General features: G+C 41.0%; 1 protein-coding gene across 1 annotated transcript in view; it reads right to left on the bottom strand.

Moving 5' to 3' along the window:
• Positions 1-22,597, bottom strand: part of SOX6 (SRY-box transcription factor 6) — a 520,387-nt gene that overhangs the window by 27,442 nt on the left and 470,348 nt on the right.

Raw genomic sequence — 22,597 nt, 5'->3', positions numbered from 1 at the left:
AACATTAATCTGAGAAAGAGTCCACAGGCTTCACTAGACTGTCACAGGGATACAAGGTATGAGAAAGGTTAAGAATCCCTGCTAAGAAATAATAAAGAAATAAAGGAAAACCTTTCCTGATACCCTCAGTTGCTAATGCCTCCCCTAAAAATTACTTTGTATTTATTTTACTTACATGTGTATGTGTTGTTTTCCAAAGTAGAAGGTAAGCTCCCTGAGAGCAGTTGTTTTCATTTTTGTCTTCCTGTCCCTAATGTCCATCTAGCACAGTGCCTGGTTCATAGTAGACACTAAATAAATTATTGCTGAACTAAATTAGACTAAAATACAGCTGCTGAACAGTGTTGCTCATTTATATATGTATCGGTCCTTTTGGCCTGAGTGTGAGCTCAAAGAAGGCAGTGGTGGCCGTGTGTAAGTGATCTCTGTACCTCTCTCATGGCTGAGCACAGTTCCCTACACATGGTAGAGGATAGAATGAATTCCAATGGACCATTTTTCCTGAGGTCTCAAAGTACAATTAACCCAGTGGGACAAGCTCCCATGTTTCTTTTCCGCCCAAGGCATGTTGGAGAAAGAAATGGCCCCTCGTAGCATCTTTGTCTTCTCAAATTGCTTCTAAAATTCCAAAGCAAAACAAGTTGCTTAGTTTTTCCCATAAATCATCTTTTTCAGACAGACAGTAGGAATCCCTTCATTTCAGAGGCTCCAGGGTCCTAGTTTTGATGTTGTTTATCTGCTACCTTCTGTCTGTGTATAAGATCATTTTAGCCCCTGATGGACCAGACCTTTTTGGTTTAGTAAACAGAGTTCTTGCCCCGAGTCTGCTCCAAAGTCTAGGATCAAGCATGACACCCCCAGAAACACTGAGGCTAGAGGATACAGAGGTGGGGAGCATTGAGGTTGGCTCCCCTATAAATTGAGTGACTTCATTGAAATTACATTGAAATTCACACTTCCTCCTTGCCAATCTGTTCCCCAAGGAATAATATTTCCTAAGTTCAATGAGCTTCTTTATAATGGACAGGTTGAAAGGCACTGAGTAGCCCCTACAATCACCCCCTTTCAGAATTTTAACTGTATAAATGAATAGACTTTAGAACAAATATTATGCAGATTACAGAAATAAGTTTCTGCCTCTCCCTGATAAATGTTTTGGTTTTTCCCTACCTTAAGAAACCAAAGCCCTCAGTTCTATTGCAGCTTATCATCCCCAGAACCCAAGGGGTGCCCTGGTAAATTCATGCAGGTAAAGAATATCTATACATTGAATTTGGAGCAGGAGAGATTGTTACTGTCAATCCTCCTTCTGAGAAAGCCAGAATAGCTACCCTTACATGTTTAGAAAGAAGCAAAATATATTTTAGAAGGCATAGTTACTGCTTTCTGGAAAAAGTAAATCCTTTCAGTTCAGTTGAGTTATTGCACAGAAGCAATGTGGATTAATCAATCTCAGGCTCGACCACTCTACCTCAGGATACCTTGATTAAGTAGAAATGTATTGGTGTCAAAGTCCGTAATAAATTAGAACATTAAAGTGCATTATTATTTCATAAACACGGCCATCATTTATTTCCAACAAAAGACAGGATTAAAAAGAACAAGTTGGTTATTCTGCTGAATTCCCATTCTCTACAGGGATGGAGGGTATCCCAAAGGGCTCACAAACACAGTCTTTTTGCCAGCCCCCCTTCCTTTGGACCCCACTAGCTAGGCAGAGAGATTCCTTCTATGGAAAGTCCCCAAGCATGGGATGCATAACTAATATGCTACCTTTTTGCCATCATCCCCACAGTACATTAATTTCATTTAAAATGCACTGACCATACAGGATAAATTGATTTCACTTGCTATGGCTTTGACAGCCATGTTTATTGCGCAGTGAAATGTAGTGTAGCTTCAAGCTGACAATATCCATCAACACGGGGCAATATGCTGACTGCTGGGCCAGATGAAGGCATACATTACTCTAGAAGCAAAACACTTATTCAGATACGACACAGTGTCTTCTCCTGAGGATCACCAGGGTAATTTATGATGGCCTCCATGCCATTACTTTACAACTGACACGGATTCAGCAATTTATATACTTGCCCGCGTACACATAAAAGGAGACAGGTTTGTGGAGAATGTCAGATGAAAAGACATTTCAATATTATTTTAAGTTAACTGCTGTGCCACAGGTGTTTAACACTGGAGGGCCGTCTTTAATGCTCTTACTTTCCACTCCCCATGAAACAAAGAAGTCAAGCTTTTTTTCCCCGAGTCAGGAGCAGATTGAGTGGAAAGGAGAAACTTTTGGGAGTTTCTTCACTGATAGAGAGAGGGAAAGGTTTGCAGTGAGGCTTTGGTGGATGTCTGCAAGACACTCAAAGAAGAAGCAGCTGGGCAAGAGACAGACTACTTTCTTCACTACTCTCTGGGCAATGGAACATCCTCAGCCCTAGCCTGACACTTTTGCTTGAAAGGCCCTATTTTCTCTTTTCTTAGCATGAGAGGCAGCACGGTAAGGTAGGAAGAAAGACAGACTTGTCCCTCTCTCTGATTTCTCTATTCCTATGAATGATGTCTCAAACTTACTCCAGCTCCAAAGCTCAGCGGGGTCTTGACTTCATTTTCTCTCACTTCTCCTAATCAGTTCTCTACACTATTAACTCTGTTTCCACAAACTGAATTGAATCTACTTTCTCATTTCACTCTTAGTCTGTCTACCCTAGTTCAGGGTAGATGACTTCAATCTCTCTCTCCTCAAACATCTTTCACACAGCTATTCTAATAACCTTCCTAATGCACTGCCCATTCAATGTCATTTCTCAGCCCCCAAAAGCTTCAGTGGTTCCCCACTGTCTATCAAATACAGTAGAGACCCCCAATTCTGGTCTTCAAGGATCTTTCCAATCTGACCCCAGTGTATCATTCCAGTGTTATCTCAACAGATTTGCCTTCATTTTGTAGCTCAACTGGTTCACTCACCAGACCTTTTTATTGTCCTGTCCTCCTTTAGTGCAATCCTATACTTAGGATGAATTCCTTGCCTCCTTGTTCCACCTGTTCTAATTCTTTTCTTCCTTTAAGGCCTAAGTTGGGTGCCACCTCCCCTGATCCCTCCCTCCACCCCTGCCGCTTGCCCTACCACCACTATCATGTGAAAATTGTCTCTGCTTATTCAAAATTCTCTGAGCTTTCTGTCTAACACTTTGCTTTTATCACTTTCTCCTTTGCATCATCAGCAGTATTTGTGCACATGTTTATAGCATCAGTGGGAGTGGGAGTGGAAAGGAATATGGGGATGGATGGAAAATATGCTATGGAGAGAGAATGAACAAAACTCAAAAGATCTGAGTCCAAAAACTCCTCTTTATGTCATCTTGGAATCCCTAGCATCTAGTCCTGGGCTTTCCACATACTAAATGCTCTTAATAAACTGCTGAATTGAATTGAAAAATGACTGAATAAGTATTTCTGACCCCTCTGGTAGAAAGTCTTCTAAAGTCCCTATAGTCAGCTGGACCTAGGCTTGAAGTCTGGTTGGACCAAAGTATAAGAGAAAGATCTAGGGTTCTCAGAGACACAAAGTCACCAGAACTTTCCACAATCTAAAGCATTTGGACACTATAATTTTAATTTGGCAATGGCAGTTACGATTAATTCTGCATTTCAATTAATAATTGTAATTGAAAAACATTTTTTGAAGGTCTTCAAAGGAAGAATAAGAAGATCAGAAAAATTATCTGTTTCAAAGGGAACAGAAAAGAATGCTATAAAATAGTTTTCAATTGTATCCTCCCCCCACAATTTATGCATTGGAAGCTTAAAATTAACTTACTGCTATTATGTTTTAAATTATAAAGAAAAGAGAATATAATTTCATTGGTTTTTAAAAGGTGTACCCAGCTAATGAAAAGATAATTTTGTTTTAAAATTATTGCTCCTGTGTATCTGGGATTGTCTCAGCCTTGAATCTGGTTCTTCCACTAATTGGCTATGTGACTTTGACTAAGTCTCTCATCTTGGCCTCAGTTTCTAGAAAAGAAAAAGATCAGTTCAAGTGACCACTAAAGTTCCCCTCTGCTCTAATGGTCTGTGATTCAGTGGATAATTCTGTTCCTTAAAGGCTCCCCCTCCTCTTTTAACAGGAGATAGGCATTTTAAAAAAAATCAAGGCAATGATGCAGTTTGGTAGATTTAAAAAAAGTCAGTGGCCCAAGCCAGGTTAGGTATAGCACAGGAAGAACCCCCATGGCAGGGCAGGTCTACAGCAGACCAAAGATGGACAACTGAAGTATCAACATCAATTAGCAGTGACTGAGAGACTAGCATCACCCTTGAAGCTGAGTGAAAATGCTCTCTTGCACTCAAGACAATGGCAAATTCATCACAGAAAGTCAAAGTAGGCAGAGACCTCAGAACCCTTCTAGCCCAGCTCATACCCGAGGAGGATCCCTTCTGTAATACTCCAACAAGTATTACAGCACCCAACTTAAGCCCAGAATTCTTTCCACTGCATCACATTATTTCTGATTATTCTCTATGTGCTTCAGTGTGCTGTAAATTTCAGGAAGAGAAGAAGAGTTCAAGTCAGAAGGGAATCTCGTGGGTCACCTAGTCCATCCTCTCTCATTTTACAGAGGGAGAAACTGGGGCCAAAAAGCTTACCTAAGATCACAATGGGAGGAAGCAGTAGAGATAGAATTTGAACCCAGCTCCTCTGACTCCAAACTTATCCCTTGTCTACTGTACCATGTTGCCTTTCCATTTAGAAAGAAAACTGAAAATTCAGGCAGGCTGAATCATCATTCATCTGCCAATTCACAATTTTTTAAAAGAAGGAAAAAATTATAATTAAATTATGATGGACGTAAGTGATATGTAGATAGGGTAACATGGGAAGAGTGGATCTCTTGGACCTAGGAAATCTAGTATTGAACCCATCATTGATTCTTACAGGCTTTTGATTATAGGCAGATTAGACTTAGTTTCTTCCTCTGAGAAATGGAAATAATAATACCTGTGATCCCTTTCTCACAGAGCTATTGTGAAGAAAGGGCTTTGTAAATTTTGATTATTTGGATGGATCTGTTATCATTTTGGCAAATATATTCTCTATTACAACCTATCCAGGACTTTTCTGTCTCTCCAATTCTGGTCTATATCCCTCCATAAATTGTCCATAAAGTATCCACACTATATTCTGGAGATTTTAATATTAAAGAAATGTTAATTATGTAACTTCAGGCCTAGTGCTCTATCCACTGAGTTACCTAGCTACCTCAAATCCAATCTTAGGCTGCCTTAAAAAGAGGCATGGTAATAATTATAACAGTACTTTTGGTGATAGCAAAGAACTGTAGATGCTCCTGGATTGGGGAATGGCTAAACAAGCTGTGTTTGTAATATAATATCACTGCATACTAAGAATCAACGCAATTAATACTGAGAAGCATGAAGACTTACATGAACTGATGCAGAGTGAAGTAAGCAGAACTAGGAAAACCATATACAATGAGTGCAACAATGTTGATGGAGAGAACAAAAATAAAACAATTGAAATTGAATGCTATTATAACGTAATGATCGAGCTTGGCCCCCAAAAAAATACCTCCTCTGGTACTCTTAGTTATTTGCAGGGGTGGGAACCCATGGGTAGGTGGGGAACACTGCATTTAATGTCAGAGTTTTTAAATAACTTGGTTAATTTTGCTGAACTATTTTTCCCCTCTTTTTTATCCTTTGTTATAAGGGATGGCTCTCTGAAGGGGGAAGGGAGTAGATACAGTAGGAAATACATATGATGTAAAGAAAAAAAAATCAATAAACTCAATTTTAAAAAAAGTGGAATGGTATCCAGCTCAGTGGAAATGATCATCCTGCTGTCTTCTCTCCTGGTTAGAATTTATATGGACTTCACTTCTGGTCACCACATTTTTGGAAAGGCATTGACAATTTGAAGCATGTCTACAGATTGGTAACTGGGATGGCAAAAGGACTAGGAATCATGTTGTACAAGGACAGGTTGAAGGAACTAGGAGACATTCAGCTCAGAAAAGTAGCCTTCTGGATGTGTGCAAATTTATGGAAATAAGTGCTTTGTAAACTTTAAAGAAATATGCAAACGTATATCATCATGATGATGATGATGATGAAGAAAATTAAAATTAAACAATGTCTTCAAGTATTTGAAGGGTTCTCATACAGAGGGATGAGACTTGTCCTGACGGACCCAATAAAGAAGAATCTGAACTAGTGGGGGAGGAAGGTGGAGACTTCAGAGAGGTAGATTTCTGAAAGAAAGAATTCCACCCCTTACCTCTCCCACCCCACCATAGACATACACAAGAGCTTTTCAAAAGTAAACTGCCTCAAAGAGTAGTGAGTTCTCTACATCACCAGAGGTCATCAAAGGGAGGGCTGGATGACTACTTGTCAGTGATATACAAGTTGGACCAGACAAATATAACAATCCCCCCCAGCTCAGAAATTCTCTAATTTGTTGGAACGGTGCTGAAGAGTCACAACACTTTTCCCTAGGTGCCTCAGGAGAATGACTATGTTGAGTCCAAGGTAAATTAGAGAAAATGGTCCTGTTTATACAAAGAATTACAGTGAAGGGTAGAAATACTTGAGTGGTCTCTTAAGCTGTAACTGAATACTTATTAATAAAGAGAGAGACAAATGTAGAATGTTTTGTTGCACATCAGAACTCTTGACAATCACTGCATTTCAAACCATAAGTAGGTTCTTAGCTCCTTCAACCTGTCTGTCAAATAAAATCTCTTTGAGGCTTACATGTGAGATTTGGGCTGGAGCTGGAGGATACAGCTGATTGCCCCTTGTTTGTGCTAATGTACAAAATGAGGAGTATATCAGGGGCCTAAATTTTAAAAAATAGATCATTAAAGAAATTGAGAGAAGTAAGTAAAAAATTAGGAGAAAGGGCAGGTATTTGCATTCTGGTCATATTCTTTCATCAGTGTTGATTCCTCCCTTCTACCCCACCCCCCAGCCAAATGACAACAAATTTATCTTAATGTAATATATTAAATTATGGAATGGTTGGCAGTTTTCTGTCTGTGATCTTTATAGTCTTTTTAAAACTTCTTATTACTACTATTCTACCAGAGTGAGAGGAAGCTGATTAGGATTTAAAATATATTTCTTTTTGCCAACATCACAAAGTTTGGCTGCCCTCATGGCTAAGCTGACAGAAAAATATGAGTACTGCAATAAGCTACAAGAATAAGAACAGAATGAGTGTCTTCTCTTCCTGTTTCTATTTTATTTCACTCACTTTGCAGACCCTTGCCATTGGTGTTCCTTTGAAGCCATGGAACAACCCATGCAAGGACATAATTTCATAATTTCCCAAATCTAATGTGGTTGGTTGGTCAAAAGACATGGGAGATGATCCTAACAACAAACCCTATTTCCATATCACTTTTAGATTTACAAAGCACTTTCCTCTTCATAAACTTATAGATTAGGCAGCAAATATTATAGCCTCCACAGATTATAAGCCTTCACTGACAAAGCAAAGAGCTGGAGGCACATTTGGATTTTTTTTATCCCCTACTTTTTTTTTTCCCAAGGGGCCATTTCCGCCCCCTTCAGTTACCTATCTGTAGTCAAAGGCCTCTGCAAGAGATACCATGAGAAGACAAGGCTTACGAATTTTAGAGCTATCTGACTCTATAGGGTGGCTGAAATAAAACTCCAAGAGAAAAACTAGAAATAGGTAAACTGATCCCAGGAAATTTGTTCAATTTAGGGAAGCAGAGACCAAATCTCACAGTCCCCAGCTGGCATCTCCCTATATGCCAATACCATCCTGTTCTTCAGGTGGGACCTTCCCTGTCTACTCCCCACATTCCACAAGGAGAGCACTTTTAAGACACAGCTAGGTTCATTAGGGGATCCCATTCATTAAAAGTTATGAGATTCATGCCAACACCAAATGGATTGTTTGAATGTTCCCTTACTAAAAGATTCAAGGATGTGCCTAAAACTGGAAAATGTGGCAAAGATGCAAACTCTGTTAAGTAAAAGTGGTCCTCATTTGCAATATTACGAGCAAGGGTTATTGCAGAGAAGTCTTCAATTTTCCCTATCAGAGACTCCATTCTCCTGAAACATCAACAAGAAGAACCAAAAATGGGAATTCCCGAAGGTCAGCTCGGAGGAAACATAAACCTCTAATTCAATAACTGTGCTACTGCTTTGAGAAAGGCCTTATTATTGCAACATCCATATGGAGCCAATTGGACATTAATGACTAATCAATCCCTCCCCTTTCTATTCTACTTAAGAGTGTCACAAACCATGTTTAGATTAGCCCGTTTCCTGCTTAGGATTGCTCAAGATGTCTTTTGTTCTTTCAGGGCCCAGCCTGATGGAGGCAGCTTAAACAAACACACCACCCGAGTGGCGCAGGAGTTATAACGTGCCATATGTGAATGAACAAAGGGGCCATACTAAAGCCTTTTGTGGTATTTGTTAATGTTTTTCATCTGAGCTTAAAAAGACTTAATGACTTTGTGGTGAGCTGATGCATGTGGCTCGTGGCTTTGCAAAATGAAGGAAATTCTAGCCAGCAAGATACCCGTCTATATTTTCCACAGTCCCTGGCTTTCTGTTTTGGGGGCAGTTTTCTTTCTTCTTCTTCTTTTCTTTTCTTCTTCTTCTTCTTCTTCTTCTTTTTCTTCTTCTTCTTCTTCTTCTTCTTCTTCTTCTTCTTCTCTTCTTCTTTTTTAATTAAGTTACATTTGTTTCACATATCTAAACAAAATTCTTTATCTGGATTAAACTAGTGTTTTCCAGAACAATCTCTCTCTCTCTCTCTCTCTCTCTCTCTCTCTCTCTCTCTCTCTCTCTCTCTCTCTCTCTCTCTCTCTCTCTCTCTCTCTCTCTCTCTCCCCCACCCCCAACTTGTACACAGATCATCAGCTACTTTGTCGATATTTACATCTCCACATGTACCCACATAAGTAAGACTTGCAAGCTGCTGAGCTAAGGCTATAGGACACATTTAGCCAGAGACCAGATGTGGCTGGAGCTACAATAGGACAACAATTGGTTCTGGTTCCTAACCCTTCCAAGGGAAGCTGGATGAGACTTAGCTAACCTTCCTCCTTTGCTCCCTGCCACTCCCCACCCCCACCACAATCCCATTACACAGGGCTGATGAGCTGCAAACTCCATGTGCTTCATTCAACCTAGGCTTGAAGCAAAACGTAGGGAGTGAGAACCCAATTGAAGGAAAACCCACAGACTGCTGACCTGGAGGGTGAGACTGCTCACTTAACCCTCAAAACATGGGCTTATTTTGAGACTAATTCCAATAAACTGAATACTGTTGGATTTGAGGAACATAGTCAACACCCCTCCTTCTCAGTGTACAGGCATCCCTAAAAAAAATAACGTTTATGACATCATGCTTTGTGAAACCTGCATAGTCCTGACAAAAACGTAGGTTGGACAAGAGCTTGGGATTCAAAGAGACCATTCATCTTCCTTTAGCCACTAGCTTGCTTGGCAAAGCAGAGGTCTCAGAACCTGCCACTTCCAGGACAATCCTGAGTTCTAATATTCCTGACTTTACAAATATTACTTACCAATACCTGTTTGGATACTACAACTTTTGTGTGTGTCAGTGGACAAAGGTACAATGGGACTCCATGGATAGTAAAGTTCTTAAGAAAAGGTTTTACACACTCGCTGAATCCCACAGAATGTTGAGAGTTAGATGGGACCTCAGAACACAGATTTTAGGATGCTAGAGTTGGAAAGGGTCTAAGGTCCTAGTACATAGGATTGTAGGGCTGGGAGAGAACTTAGAACATAGAACACAGCAAGATATAATTAAGAAAGAATATGGATCATGGAATGTCAAAGGCCTCTTAGAAAACAGAACATAACTTGCTGATGCAAGAAGAACCCTTAGAACATAGAGGAAACTGAGGCACAGAGGGGAAGTGACTCGTCAAAGGTCACACTGGTAATTATAGGCAGAGATATGACAAAATCTCAGTTTTTCTGACTCTTATTAACATGACACTGAAATTGGTTTCTAAAATGATCAGAATGGGGACAATTTAATTATTCCAGTGGTATTCAGATAAAAAAGTCAATAACTTTAATTCACTAGATTTTCTTTCCTATGGAACCCTCTACTTGTCAGGACATGGAGAATTATAGCATGACTGGTACTGAGAGAAGTTTGCATTTTCTTATCTTGGTGAAAATGGAGGAAGAATACGAGGCAAGGAATAGTCAATAGAATTTCTTCACCATAAAGATTTGATGGAAGAATCCCCATTGGAAAATGACCCATGTGGTCTCCCCTGATACACACACACACACACACACACACACACACACACACACACACACACACACACACACACATATACTCTAAAGCATTTTTAGACCACATTAATAAAATCAGCATCCAAAATTAACCCAGTCAGAGAACCACTATCATCTACCCTGGTCAGGCAACATCAGAAATATTGTGTCTAGTTCCAAGTGCAACATTTAGGTAGGAAATCGGCAATCTGGAGAGTATCTGAGAAGCATTACTGAAGGGCAAGGGGACCTGCAACTATACCCTCTGTGCATCGAATAAAGGAACTGGGGATATTTAGCCTGGAGAAGAAAAGAATTGGGGTGGCTGTCTTTAGGTATTTGAAGTGCCTTGTGAAGACCAACTTGCCTTGTTCTTCTTGGCCCCAGGGGACAAAACTAAGAGATCTATGTGGCAGTTACACAGAGGCCAATTTCAACTCAATACCAAGAAAAACTTCCTAATCATTACAGGACCCACAAGTGAAATGGGCTGCACCATACAGTAGAGAGTGCCCCATTAATGGAGATCTTTCAGTACAGGCTTGATCACAAGGCTTATTGCAGATGGAATTTGTATTTAATTTGGGTATGAGACTAGATGGGCAGCTAGGTGGTGCCATAGTGCAAAGAGCACCAGGCTTTGAGTCAGGAAGACTCATCTTCCTGAGTTCAAATTCAGCCTCATATACTTCCTAGCTGTGTGACCCTCGACAAATCATGCAACCCTATTTGCCTCAGCTTCCTCATCTGTAAAATGACTGGAAGAAGAAATGGCAAACCACTCCAGTATCTTTGCCAAGAAAACCCTAAATGGGGCCACAAAAAGTCAGACTCAACTGATACAAATGAATAACCTCTAAGATTGTTTCTAATTCTAAGATCCTACATGCTATGGGAAGTACTCCTCAACTATTTTCTGTGCTTCACCAACTATTTCTTTTTTTGAGCCATGAAGGAAAGGGGAGAATTCAGCATGGCTACCCCATGTAGTCTACTCATCCCTAGAGCTGTGGATCCTGTCCTAAACAAAGCAACCATCTAGGTAGCTTGCTTCCCCCCTCCCCTGGATTAATATCCATAACAATAATAATAACAGCCCATACAATGTTAATAAAACATAAGGCTGTCACTCTAAGGCTTCGATAGGAAAATTAACATTTCCTGGCCAAAAATGGAGGAAAAGGATCGACAAGCAGCATGGCATAATGGAAATGACACTTGATTTGAAATCAGAGGACCTGGGTTCAAATCCCATTTCTGCCACTATGTAACCTTCATTAAGTCATTTAAATTTTCTGGCCTCTACTTTCTTCATCATCATTTGGACCCCTAGAGTTCTAAATCTATGATGTTGTGATCCTTTGTCACTCCCCAGTACGTGTGACAAATAGGTTAAAAAATCACATGGAAATACTTTTAGAAAAAATAGACATCATTTCATTGAGCAATAGTAAACTACTGATAACAGGAAATAGTTGATGGGTATATATACCATGGGATTTATCGAATGTAACCAAATGTAGTTTACCTTCAGATACCACCTACGGCAAAGATCCAAAAGTGAAATCAAAAGGCCCTCCCCCCCGGGCAATACCCATGTGAACTTCACCAACTGCATGCCAACAAGGGAGCTTCAAACAAATGGCAGACTCTTGCAGATTCTTAAAAAAATGAAAACAGGTTTATGATGGCAATTCAGGACCAGGTATTGCCACCAGAATTTATAGGAGGTTTGTCCTTAAGAAGTCCAGATATAGTAATCAATACAAATTGTGTAAGGAAATGGTAGAGATTGTGCAATACAGCACTATGGGCTGCAAAATGTTGCTCCTTCCAAATACCCAGCAAGACAGGTCCTGGGGGATAGATTTATATATCAGAAGCTTGCTATCGCTGATGGACAGACGGTCAGCATAAACTTCCTGGTACAAACAGGACCTCAAAATATCCTGGAAAACTCAACTAATAAATGATACTACAAACAGACCACTATCACAGACCAAACAGTTGTCCTCAATCACCCAGAACAAAAAAAAAAAATTAGAAACATTTTAAATTCATGTTATCATAACAAATACTCATAATCTCCAAACTACTTAAAATGAATAGTTTTGAAATTATAGAGACCTAGCAGGAGAGAGCAAAATCATGTGAGAACATAATGAGGTACTTATCATCTGTTTTCCTGTCTACTACCCAAGTTGTACAAAGGATATATTCAGTGGGCCTACAGAGAATGAGCTTTGAGCCTCATAATTTCATTCAGCTCCAGAAAGCAGCTATTTTGTCCACTTGTACAATGTTTGTAAAACATTAAATATAAAAAAAGTAACAGCAGGGTAGGGGCTTGTCTCAGGAGCATTTCTCTCTGAATCCCAGCAAAAAGATGAGAATGAAACAATGATAATAATTGACGATGACCATGATGAATACAGCATACTAGCCACAGACAGAGATCTGGACTTGGATTCAGAAAGAGCAGGGTTGAAATCTCACATTTGATACACATTTGTTGTATGCCCCCTGGTCAAGTCACTTAATCTCAATGCCATCTGAGACTACAAGGTGCTGACTTGTATAGGTAAAGGAAATTCCTCACTGGGCACTTTCTAGGGGGCCAATCAAAATAATAATGGGTAACTTTTTGTTTAGCGGTTTCAGTCCAGTCAAACTCTTCATGACCCTATCTGGGGTTTTCTTGGCAAAGATACTAGAGTAGTTTGCCATTTCCTTCTTCAGCTCATTTTACAGATGAGGAAACTGAGGCAAACAGAGGTTAAGTGACTTGCCTAGGGTCCCATAGCGAGTAAGTATCTGAGGCTGGATTTGAACTCAGATCTTCCCGACTCCAGGGCCAGAGCTCTATCCACTGGGACACCTATGTGTCCGGGTAACATTTACTTAGTACTTAATGTTCACATATACATTATCTCTTGATCTTTCAAACAACCCTGAGGTCCTGGGCTATTAGTATTTTCATTTACAGATAAGGAAACTTGGTCTCAAGTGACTTGCCTAGAGTCATACATGTAATAAGCATCAGAGGCAACATTCAAACCCGGGTCTTCCTGTTTCCAAGTCTAGTGCTCTCACCACTACACCAAGCTATTTCTTATTTAGTGGAAAATTTTAGACCTATTTGGTTTGTGACTTAGACATCAAGTCTGAGGGAAGTTCTGAGGGTGTGTTGTCTTTGTTAGCATGATGCTACTCCATCATAAGCTTTTCTACCTCAACATATTACCTTCCTCTATCATCAATGCAGGTCAACCACCCCATTAGAAACTTCTTCTCAACATCCTATTATAGATGATATTTAAGAGTAGGCATACTTCGTCATGACCACTGAAAATGGAGCTTAAATCCAATGAAGATGCGATATCCCAGAGCAAGACTCATCTCTTATCTCACCAGCACCAGGGCAGAAAAGAAACCAAATCCCTTGCATCTATTCAAAGTCAGGGAATGAGGAAGAGACCTAATTCCTTTATCAATTAGTTTTTGACCATGAGTCCTCTGGAGGGGCATAGTTCAGATCTTTGGATTCAGATCAGGCCAGTGGCAGACAGAGCCAAAGGAGAGCAGATCAGAGATTTAGGCTTGGCTTTCTCCATCCCACAAACAGCTCTGTAGAAGCCAGGAGCAAGAATAATTATCTGCTTTCATCTTGTCCTCATTCAGGACCAATCTTCCCTTGGAATGGGAAGCTTATATTGAAATAGCATGAAGCCGTCTCTTTGCTATAGAAGTGGAAGAAATATATACATTGAAACCCGAAAGCTTCAATCTGTATTTTTAGTGTAAGTTTTAAATGGCTGAATATATTGCTTGTGAAATTTTCTCTTAGGCTGAGACTAGGCATATTAACTTTTAGTTCAGAGTTACTTTTTACAGCCCGACCCCTAAATGTAACAGTTTACAATACAATGCAAAAAGTGATGAATTCTTACCTCTGTGCCTTCTCGTGGGCACAATTAGGGCCTTGGCAACTGTGCACCTTGGCTCCCTGAAAGCAGCATGATATAGCAGACAGAGCCCTCCACTTAAATGCAAAAGGCTTGGTTTCAAGTTCTGACTCTGATATATAGTAGCTCTGTGATCTGTGACAAATAATTTACATGCTCTGTGCCTCAGTTTTCTCATCTGTAAAATGAGAATGGTAACACCTTCTGCTACCTACCTCAGAGGAGTATTGTAAGGACTAAATGAGGCAAAATATTCAAGCTACTTTGTTAACTATAAATTATTATATTGTTACTACTACTACTACTACTACTACTACTACTACTACTACTACTACTATTATGACTACTACGACTACTACGACTACTACTATTAGTACTAACCAGAGCCATGGAATATCCTGGCAAACCATTTAATTTATCCAAATCTCTTTATTTCTTTATCTGCAAAGTTGAGGTAATAATATTTACACAACTACGTCATCTGGATGTTGTGAAGAAAGCACAACTCGGTGGTGCAGTGGATAGATCACTGGACCTGGAGTCAGGAAGACTTGGCCTCAGACACCTAGCTGTGTGGTCCTTGGCAAGTCATTAGCCTCAGTTTCCTCAAATAATCAAATAAAAGCAGCATCTACCTCACAGGGTTGTTGTAGAGAACAAATGAGATATTTTAATTAGTGTTAGCATAGTTTCTGGCACATAGTAGGTCCTATATAAATGCTTATTCCCTTCACTTTCCTTATATAAATTTGGGTTTCTGTGATGATGGTGATGACCCAGAATTTTACAGAATCAATTGTAAGACAGAGAGATTATTGTTAAAAAGAGATCCCTCAGGAAGCAGTAGGAAGAGCAAATAAGAAAACACTACCCTTAGTGACAGAGGAAAACAGGTGAGTTGAAAATCCCCAATGACAACACCTTTGATGGTTTTACACATTTATGATATGGAAATCAACAACTTCATCAGTGCATATGTGACCAGTAAGAAATTCTAGGTCATCAGATTTTAAGTTAAAAGATTCCTGTTCAAATTCTGGCTTGCTCCTAACTGTGTGGCCCTTGCTACATTTCTTTACCTCCTGAGGCCTCAGTTTCTTCATCTGTAAAAACTTCTACTCTCTACCCCACAAGATTGCTGGAAGGAAAGAGTTTTAAAAAACCTCATAGTGTCATAAAACTAACTAACATCATCATTATTACTAACATCATCATTATTATTATCGGTGGTATGCATGTAGGAAACAATTAATAATATCGGTTAAAAGAAAAGAGAAAAGAGTAAGTGAATAAATGAATAATGAAAATGGAATTCTTCATTTTGCTTGATTATAGCTCAAAGAGATAAAACTTCGCAGATTCCTGTACTTCGAAATTGGCCTGCATACATTGCTGAAACTTCATTTACCACCCAAGTCCATTGTGGCTTTTTTTGGGTGCTTGTGTAAAGCAGGCTAATAGGCTGCTGAGGAGTGGGAAGATAGCCTTTGTGTCTAGCCTCAACTCTTGCTGGTGCCTGGGTCTTCTTTCTCAAATGATGGCGTATATACGCTTTGTGTAGAGGGAGGGAAAGGAGACATGCTTTCATGGTGCTGAGAAAGGGTCTGTATTTGGTCCTACGTGGACCCCTCCACTCTCCTGCTTCAAATGATTTTCAGTGAAATGTAAGCTACTCGAAGGCAGGGAATATGTTTTTAATTTCGTTTTTGTATTTCCAGTGACTAACCCAATGCTTTCTTCTTAAACTAGATTGGAAAGGGAGACAGGGTCATAAAACTCAAGGCCCATCACAGAGGCTGGGTACCATGCTGCCCAAGGTTAGTTGCTGGGCCACAGAAACACTCTTTTTGTGGCCAGCCTTTTCTGCTGTTGGCTTCCATGTAACAGGTCAGGGCTGGCCTGCTCTGGGGCAGCCAGGAAGCTCTGTACTGGTGGCTTCTATTTTTCTTCTACCACAACAGGAGCCCTCCATCACCTGGAGGATTCAATAGAAATTGTTCTCCACCAATATGAAAAGTTATTTTGGAGCTTTTAAGATGCAGCAAATATATTTCCTTAAGAGAACTTTATCTGTTTGTTTAAGAGGGCTGCACTTTATATATAGTGCTGATATAAACTGGTGCACAGGCTCCTGTAAAACAGTTTATATCCACAGTAAAATACATTTTGTGATCTTCACAGTATAGCACCAAGCCATAGGCATGGGCCTTCTGAACTCTGGTTTGGTTTTTGGTTTTGGTTTTGTTTTTTTTCCCTAAAGGCTGCTTTGCATACCCTCCCATACCTGCCTGTTACGTGGCCATTGGCTAAGCTGCCAGCTCAAGCATTGTCTTCTGAGCTGATTTTGCAGGATGGGCTTATCATTCAGGACCAAAAAACCACCCAATAGGAATGTCCTCTTTCTGTTTTCTGCCTTCTTCTCCCCAGAATTGCTCAGACAGGCAGTTCCAGCATTTCTCTCCCCTTTCCAGAATCTGACATCTATCTATACTGATCTCTTATAAACAATTTCTCCTTGATGGCTTTATTCACTGAGACTTGCAATGCGGTCTACCACGACACACAATTGTCTTAATCATTTAGCAGTGAAGTTAGAGATTCACAGGCCTGACCACATGGTCCAATCACTTCATTTGACATTTGTAGAAACTAGAATCCAGAGCAGGAACTGAATGACTTAAGGTCACACAGTGATGGGACTTAAATTCAAATTCAGGTCTCCTGGTCCGTTATCAAATACCTAAAAGGCTGCCATTAGGAAAAAGGAGCTTTATGCTCATTGAAAGAGATGACTAAGCCCCCACGAATGGATGTTATAGGGAGGCAGATTTCCATTTAGTATAAAGAAGAACCTCCTTATAACAAGAATTATAATTTTTATAATAATTATAATATATTTTATATATATATATATATATATATGATTACTATGATAATTATAATAACAAGAATGTATAATTTTTAGCTTTGTATCACCTGGCGACCGGCACACAGTAGGTGCTTAGTAAATGTCTGCTTGCTTGCTCACTGACTAAAGAGAGCTAGCTGATACAGAAGTAGAGCTTGGCTTTGTCACTGGAGACAAGGCCTGGGTGGAAGGCTGACAAATGCTGCCAAGATCTCTACCTATTCTAAAACTCTACAGGTTCATATATGAGGAATTTCCCCAAGAGAACATTTGATCTAAGGACCCTCAAAGCTCAAAGTATAAGAAGGGCTTAGATCCCATCCCAAGCAATGCCAGGGACCTCCTTGCTGCCCTAGGCAGTGAATCACCTGTCCTCCTAGGAAGAGAAAGGGTGAGCAGACTCTGAGGAGTCTGCTTCTGAAAAGGTCCCGGGACAACCTTCCTGATCTATCTCCATTCCAAAACCACTTAGGTCATCATAAATCTTAACAGATGAGACCATCTTGAGATAGGATCCTGACAAACTCTCCTAAAGACAAAGCTTGGGCATGGCTGGCTTAGCCATCCTGCTCTGTGCCAAATGCCAGCCTCCTGCTCTGAAGATGTTAGATCAGGGAAGAGAACCCTACAACCTAAGACAGTTCTTAAAGGGTTTGTCCCTCAGTTCACCATCCACTGAACCAAAGGCAGCTTTTTTATTCAGAAAGCAGGTTATGCTTTCAACTCTCTAAGCCTAACAAGATCCTATATGAAAACTAAGTCATCCTGTCTTTGTCTGAGATTGGCGTATTCCTTTCTACTAAAAGAAAATGATTTCTGGCACTGGAAAAGATAGATTTAGTGTCATCTGTCCAGCAATTCTTGTGCAAACCAACACAAGTATGCTATACCAGCTGAAATAATCTATCTATTGCTATTGAATGAACGAATGAATGAGTAAATGAATGAATAAAGCCCTAGAGGTCAGGAAGACAACATGGAGAATTCATCTTAGCTACAACAAAACATGTTGTGGGCTTTCTGAAGACCTGAGAATCACAGAATGTCAGAACTGGTAGGGACCTTGGAACAAAGACCATTGACAATCAGAGAGACCTGACAGAATAGACTTTCAGAGCCAGAAGAGAATTTAGAACATGAAATAGAATGTCAGAGCCAGAAGGGACCTTAAAATACACAAGAGGGAATGTCAGAGCTGAGAGAATTTAGAACATAGACTGTCCGAAATAGGATGGCCCTTAGAAAATAGAATAGAGAATGTCAGAAAGGGGAGGGACCTTAAAATATACATCAGAGGATATCAGAACTGGGAGAAATCTTAATACACAGACTGTCATAATTAGGAAGGACCATAGAACAGAGAATATCAAAACTAGGAGGGATCTTAGAGCAAAGATGTTAGAGCTGGAAAGTACCTGAAAATACAGAATGTTAGAGAAAAAAGGGGACTTTAGACAGAACAGAGTATTAGGACTGTAATAAGCTTGGAGACCATCTGGGCTACTTCTTATCCACTATTTTATAAAAGATGAAAATGAAGCCCAGGGAACGAGGTTATTTGTCCAAGCTCACAAAATAAAATTTTAGTAGCACTGGGACTAGAATGCAGGACTCTGGATTGCTAATCTGGGTTTTTCTCCACTATGTTACATTGCTTCCACAGTAAGTGAATTGGGATAAGGATTGGCTCCTCCTCTAAATAGAGCTCTGAGGAAGAAAAAAAAATCTATACAGATATCTGCTGAAAAAGTAAAAGTTGTGAATCAGTCTTAATGAATTCACAGTGACTGAGAACCCCCTGTCTCCTGGTTCTGTCTTATCTAGAGCCCAAGGATCTGGGGCCATTCAGCCCCTTTGAAGCCCTCCACTGCTTCAGCCCCAGCCAGGGCAAAAACGTGTTCTGCACATCCTCAACACCGATGAATTGGGGGATTTATAAATATCGTGGTGAGCGAGAAATGCTGTCTTGTCACATTCAAGCCAAATAACAGCTGGACTTTAAAAATAAAATGTTGAAGCCATTTGCCTTTTATATTTTTAATTTCTGTTTTCCCTTTGTGGGGCTTTGTCATTTGATTTTGATGAGTGGTTAATGCGCACGCACAGCTGCCTCTGTCAGTGGCCTTTAGCCCCCCGCCTCCCTATCCAGGGCTCCAGAGTCAGTGCCCATGATGCTTACGGAGCGATTCAGGCCCTTTCAAAGTCCATGAGCATGTGCCAGCAACCCCAGCCCTGGACATGGACTCAGCTTCACAAATAACCCAGAAGAGCAGTCCCTCAAAGGTCTTAGTTTAGGGTACTGGTTTTTGTTGCGCTGTTTATTTATTTATATGTTTGTTTGTTTGTTTGGGGCAGCACCTGTCTTTCTGACTTTGCTGAGAGGGATGAGAGGAAAAGGAGGGGAAGTCAGGAAGAAAGGCAGGAGGAAGGGTACTACCCCTTTAAAGGGCTGCTTCCCAACACTAGGGAAAGTAGGAACCAGCCATGCATCCCAGCAGCATGGGATTTTTGCTGGAAGGGACCTTAGAGGTCATCATGTCTAAGACTTTCATTTTATAGATGAGGAAACTCAAGCCCAGAAAGATAAAAAAGACAGTAGGAGGCCACACATCTTGTCTGGGGCACAAGCAGGTTTTAAATATTAGTTCTCTGAGTGCAAATCAAGGGCAGACCCAGAGGTGAGGGCTATGGGACTGGAGGCATGGGATCTGTCCCCCCTAAATGGCCCTGAGTTTTCTTTATACCCTTGAGAAGGCAGCTGCTCTACTTCAATAGAATTAGTTTCCTTTGTACTTCTACATACTTTTCTTTATGTGTTTAAAAACATCTTATGGAGAAGGGTTCCGGTGGCTTCATCAGACTTCCAAACATGTCCATCTTCTCTCTCTCTCTCTCTCTCTCTCTCTCTCTCTCTCTCTCTCTCTCTCTCTCTCTCTCTCTCACACACACACACACACACACACACACACACACACACACACACACACACACGGGAAGAACCCCTTAGTGGGAAAGGATATAGGACTGGGAATGCCAAGAATTGGGTTTGAATCCTCACTCAACTATTCATCAGCCTTGTGACTTTAACCAAATCACTTGTTCTCTCTGGGTCTCAGCTTTCTAATCTGCAAAATGAGGAGGCTGAAAAGATAATTCCTATGATTCCTGATTTAGCTCTTTCTGAGTGTGTGAAAATGGAGGAATTACTATGAGGACCTGTACTGACTTTAACATTAACTGTAACTCAACACATCTGAGTGTGGCAGGCCGAGCAGTAGGCTTAGGTTGGAGCAGGTGCCAGGGAATCTGGCATCCGAGTAGTCAGCAGAAGGCACCCTCCCCCCACCATGTGCCCTGCCCCCGCTGCCACCTCCCTTCCCCAGCACCCCCTTACAAAGGCATCTTGCTTCTGTAGGCACTAAGGCAGGTAACCGGACTCCATTCATGAACTCACATTCCCCCAAGGCACACAGAGCCTCAATGGCAGTCCAGGGCTTGCTTCTGAGGAAAAGATTTCACACGCTCCAGCAGGACCTGGGCCACTACAGTCCTTCTAAAGTTACACCTGTCATGTGGAGCTGCTCAGTATGGTACAGTAACAGGATAGGCAGTGGGTGACAAATGCTACTATATTTAGGGTAAGGGAAATGGGCCACACCAAGGAAGGTAACAAGAATTTTGCCCTCCAAAAACCTAGACACCAGCTTTGGGAAGAAATCACATATACACAGCACAGAGAATACGTGGTAGAACTCGCAGAGACTCACCACTTTTATAAAAGATAGTGAGGTTTTTGTTTTGCTTTTCATGACAGTAAGTGTCTGGAAGCTTATCTTTACTATCCATGCACCGATTCTTGATCTTCAAAGCAACTGAGACCACCCATCAGATTCTCTTGGCATTGCTGAGAAGCAACTGGATCTATTTATGCCCACTTTCCAGATTAGAGCTGGGGTGAAGAGAGGTGAACAGCATATGCCCTGCATTTCTGCGGGAGGTAGGTTTAGAGTCAGGAAGAGAAGACAGGTCTCCGTGGCTACCAAGCCTCAGCCCAGCTGAGCAGATCCCAAGCCTCCCATGGGACTGCCAGCATGGCTCACATTGGGAACAAACTGTGGGACAGGGAGTCAGGAAGCCCTAAGTTCAAACACTGCCTCCAACACCTACTAGCTGCATGACCCCGAGCAAGCCAACCTCCCTGAGTCTCATCTTCCTCCTCTGTAAAATGGAGAACATACTGCAGAGTATTTCACTTACAGCACTACATGAAGCAGCCACGACATGTGTTGGCCTCAGAGTCAGGAAAACCTGAGTTCTATCTTGTCTCTGACACATACTTGTTGTTTAACCTGAGACAGATCAATCAATCTCTCAGCGCTCTACAGTGCCAGGCAGGCACCAGTCTGCATAGACAGAGGGACTTCCTCACCAGGGGATCCTTCTACCAATGACAGTGCCCCCCAAAAGTGCCATGAAATGCCTACCTTTATATGATGTAATGTACACACACAGATGGGTTGATAGGGAGATAGGTGTGCCACATTATTGAAACGACTACTCCACTCTGCAATTCAGACAGAATGGACCAGCAACAAAGCCGAAGCCAGTCAACAGAGATAACAGAGATCAGAAGTGAGACCTGCCTCTGAGACCGGATCTAGTTTCGAGGACACTCTAAGTACCCTGATGGTCCACAGGGGAGCTAATGCATAGTGACCTGCACTGGGTGAAATGCCTCCCCTGGGCAATCCACGATGATGGTGACCCAAAAGAAAAGATCATACTTTCCACCTCTATCCTCCACTGTCTTCCACTCCCTACACACACACACACACACACCACACACACACACACACACAATCATTTCAATTTCTGGGATATAGCTTACATCTCGCTTTTCCTCTCACCCTTGTTAAGGCCTCATTTCTGCTCACTTAGACAGTTGTTAATCTTTTATGTGTTGTTTTTTATTTGTTTGCTTCCATCCTTTCCCCACTATAATCCCCTGTATTAGTCATGTCACTCCCCAACCCAAAACCATCAGCCCCTCAACTTTACCTACTAAATACGGACAAATCTTTAACCTAGGCGTTCAAGGTCCCCCTCCCCCATCTGGCTCCAATCTATCTGTATGGTCTTGTTTCATGCTATTCCATTTCATTTCCTCTATATCCCAAAGCCACTGGGCTATCCTCTTTCACCTCTGCCCACCCCAACTCTGTGTCAGGGACATAGCTAGCAATTTCTGCACGTGAAGCAGCACAAACCATGCCTGGTGTAAGGAATGCGAAATGCCCTCAAAGGTGGGCCACTTGTTCCTATGGGCAGCGGGGTGGTTTGAAGATATGATAGCCAGGCTTTTTGTTTTGTTTTGTTTTGTTCT

The sequence above is a fragment of the Phascolarctos cinereus genome, unplaced genomic scaffold (genome assembly GCF_003287225.1).
Source record: "Phascolarctos cinereus isolate Bilbo 61053 unplaced genomic scaffold, phaCin_HiC Scaffold_9;HRSCAF=440, whole genome shotgun sequence".
Classification (NCBI taxonomy): domain Eukaryota; kingdom Metazoa; phylum Chordata; class Mammalia; order Diprotodontia; family Phascolarctidae; genus Phascolarctos; species Phascolarctos cinereus.
The sequence above is the reverse complement of the archived record's forward strand: the minus strand, read 5'-3'. Positions and strand labels throughout refer to the sequence as shown.